Raw genomic sequence first — 3,652 nt, 5'->3', positions numbered from 1 at the left:
TCTTCTTTTTTTTTTTTTTGTTTTGCCTCTTGTTCTGTCCCCTTTCTGGGAGCGAGTCGGCGGCCCGGGGTGGGGGTCACCCCCACCCTCAGCGCCCGCCGCGGTGCCTGGCGCCCCAGCCCGCACCGTGGGGCCTCCTCTTGTCCCAAGCCGCGACACCGCCGTCACGCGGCAGCATGCGTGGCTTCTGGACTGTCAGGTCTCAGACCAAAGGTCTGCTCTGTGGGAACCGACACGCTGGAGGAAACCTTGAGAGTCTGAGAGGGGAGGGAGTTCCAGAAGAAGGCCAGGATGTCATTTTGAGGGAGTATGTGACCAGAACTCGTCCCGTTGCTTTTGGGGTTCTATGGGCTACACGTAGGAATCTTTGGTGGTGGCACCTGATGTTGGGGGATCCGGAGTCACACCCAGACCTGCTCCACAGGCCTCCTTTTACTTTTCTCTTCGGATTCATTATGTTTAAAAAGTGTCTCTTATCTCTATGATTGCATTTTCTTTTCTCTCTCTTTTCAAGCAGATGATGGGAGTCCAAGTATTAAGGTGACATGTGTTGCCCGTGCCCCCCTCCCCCCTGTGTTCTTATTCATTTACCTCTGATGTTGTTCCAGCGTATTGTGGGGGTACCAATGTTAAGGTCGGGTACGTTGCCCTCTCCCAGCCTCCCCCCTCCGGTCAGAGCCTCAAGTGCGCCCATCCCCCAGTCGGTGCGCACCCACCCCGTTCCTAATGGAGGTGTATGCCCATCCCCTCCCCCCACCCGCCCGACACCCACCCGATGAAGGTGATTCCTCTGTGTCCACTTAGGTGTCCATCGGTTCGTACCCATTTGCTGGTGAGCGCGAGCACGTGGTGCTCGTGTGTCCATTCTTGGGCTACCTGGCTTACTGGAACGGGTTCCAGCTCTGGCCAGGAGAACCACGAGAGGTGCCCTCTCACCGCTGCTCCTCCTAGCTGAATAGCACTCCGTGGTGTCCACGCGCCACATTTCATTTACGCACTCGTGGGTCGATGGGCACTCGGGTCGCTTCCAGGTCTTTGCGATTGTGACTTGTGCCCTGACTCTAACCCTAACCCTTACCCAGCCCGTCTCCTCCTCGGCCCCTGCCTGACTGACTCCTTCCCGCCCGGCCTGTCACCTGTCACCGTCCTCTGCCCCTGCCTGACACGCTCCTCCCCGCCCGGGCCGTCACCGTCCTCGGCCCCTGCCTGACGGGGCTCCTCCGTCGCCTGGGCCTTCCAAGGGCTTGGTGTGGACGCTGGTTCCAGGACGCCCTCCCAGGAACCCGGTAGCAGGGCGGCCGCAGCGTCTCGCGCCACCCAACCGTCCGCCGGCCGGCGGCCGGCGCTAAGTGGCCTGTGGGGGACGTGCCCCCACTGTGGGGCGGGCGCCCAGCCTGGTGTCTTCTCTGAGGCCCCGTGGCTGCTTTTCCCCCCCGCAAGGGGAGAGCCGCGGAGGTGGGGACCGCCTCCTCGTGGGGACGTACACCCAGCTCTCCACGTCGGATTCCGGGGCTCTCTGTCCTGCCAGAAGGCCCAGCTGGCCTGCGGGTCCTTAGAGTGGCAAAAACATCCGAAAACTGAGATTGAGGGTCCGGTGGTTGTCTGCACTTTTGTGCTGGGCACCCCAGGGAGGCCCGGGGGCTGGCTGGACAACGCGGTCTGCTGGGCAGGGGGGGGGGTTTGGAGGAGCAACTGATGCCCTTTGCACTTTGGGTAGCAAGTGTCTGAGGTGTCTCTGAGCCCTGCGCCATGTCGGGGGGTGGGGTGGGGGGGTGGGAGGTCGGGGGGGGGTGGAGGAGCAGGAGGAGGAGGAGGAGGAGGTGGGAAGGGCCGTGGCCTGCAGTCGTGTTCCCGGGGTGGCTTCTTCCACAGGCTGCTTGGCCTGGGCTCCCTGCACCTGGGCCTTTGGAGGACTGGCCCTGTGCTTGCCAATGCTTCCCCTGCAGGGACCCAGAGCTGGGAGGTTGCATCTCTCAGCCCTGGGTCGGGCAGAGCCCCAGCGGGCCATGCCCACAACCTCTCTCAGCACGGGTCCCCCAGAAGGCTCCTTTGGGACCAGGATTCTCTTGCGGGTGACTCTTTAAGGTCTGGCCCCTGGATGGAGGGGCACCAGGAGTAGAGGAGCAGGAAGGGGAAGGGGGTGGCCATGCGAGGGGACACTTTCAGGCCAAGTCCCAGCTTCAGCCTGATCCTCCTGGGAACCCCGGGGTGTACGTCACACCTCCTGGTTGTCCCGCTCTGAGACAAGGGCTCTGAGACAAGGAGCCGGGCTTCGCATTCCCCCAGCAGCCAGTCGTGGGCTGAGGACACCTGGGGCGTTGGGAACTCCCTGGCTTCTCCTTGGCTTAACATCTGGAGCTGCTTGTGAATCGTGCCGCCACACACACCCGAGTGCAGGTGTCTTCTGCACAGACTGCGGGCCTCGCTCTTCTGAATGCCGCTAGCTCGCCACCCACCCACGGGTGAACCTGGTCAGGGTACTTTCTCTCGGGGGCAGACTCTGATCCTGGCGGGCTACCGGTGTCTCTGTTTGCTCGTTTCTTTCTTCCATTTCGGGAAAGGCTTCCTTACTGGGTGTGGAAATCTCCTATGCCTTTCCTCGCCTATTCTGTCAGCTTTAAAATTCTCTTTCAGTTGCCACCCTCACAGATGGATTAGGAAACTCTTTCCGGTGCACTCATTAGTGAAATGACCTCAATGAAGCTGGAATCCAATATCTAATCGCCGATTTTTAGCGAGTCCACACGCCAGGGTGGTCGGGGTCCAATGCAGCCCCGGCCAGGCCCAGGCCCCTTGGACTGGGCCACAGGAGGACACAGAGGAGGGTCCCGGCCCCCACGGTCGCGTTGCCGGCAGTTCTCCAAGGGCTTGGGCGTTTTCCAGAGGTAGGAGATGGAGGGGACTGATTTCTTCAGCGCCCCACAAACCACGCCACCCCACCCATGGGACACATCCCTAGAGAGAGAGAGAGACGCCCCATACACTCGCTCCCCTCCCCCATGCGCTGTGCCCCAGCCCGGGCCCGGGGGAATAGGCGGCAGCCCACCCACAGGGTGGGGGGCGCAGCTGAAAGGGGTTGTCGGGGAGGGCGGCCCCTGCCTGGGGTCAAAGGGCGGGCGACCCGCGCGTGCGCAATCGGCGGCGGCGGCGGCGGCCACGAGCTGGGGGTGGGCCAGGCGAGGAGAGGAAGGGGGCTGGAAGGTCTCCACCTTGGCGAGTCCAGCCGTGGAGGCGCATCTTGTGTGAGTGTGAGTGAGTGAGTGTGAGTGTGAGTGTGAGTGTGTGTGTGTGTGTGTGTGTGTGTGTAGAGAGAGACAGCCCCCCACCCCGGCCCGCCGCTCCCTGCCCGCCCCGCCCCGCCCCGCCCCGCCTGTCACCCCCGTCCCTCGGAGCCCGCCGGACCCGGCCGGTGAACTCAACAGGCCCGGCCCGGTGCGGGTCAGCGCCGGCGCGGGGCCTGGGGCGGGGGGAGGAGGCGGCGGGGAAGCGCAGAGAGGCTCGGCTTCTTGAGCGGGGCAGGGGCGCCCTCCGCCGTCTAGGGCCACACCACCCTGAACGCGCCCGATCTCGTCTGGTCTCGGAAGCTAAGCAGGGTCGGGCCTGGTTAGTACTTGGATGGGAGACCGCCTGGGAATACCGGGTGCCGTAGGCT

At 63.6% G+C, this 3,652-nt stretch overlaps 1 non-coding gene across 1 annotated transcript; it reads left to right on the top strand.

Annotated features, from left to right (window-relative positions):
• Positions 1–3,533: 3,533 nt before the first annotated feature.
• On the top strand, positions 3,534–3,652 carry LOC142865249 (5S ribosomal RNA). The gene has a single exon (XR_012915552.1). It is a non-coding gene; the product is annotated as a 5S ribosomal RNA (ribosomal RNA).

This window comes from Microcebus murinus, chromosome 28 (genome assembly GCF_040939455.1).
Source record: "Microcebus murinus isolate Inina chromosome 28, M.murinus_Inina_mat1.0, whole genome shotgun sequence".
NCBI classification, from domain to species: domain Eukaryota; kingdom Metazoa; phylum Chordata; class Mammalia; order Primates; family Cheirogaleidae; genus Microcebus; species Microcebus murinus.
This window is presented reverse-complemented; position numbering and strand designations above follow the sequence as displayed.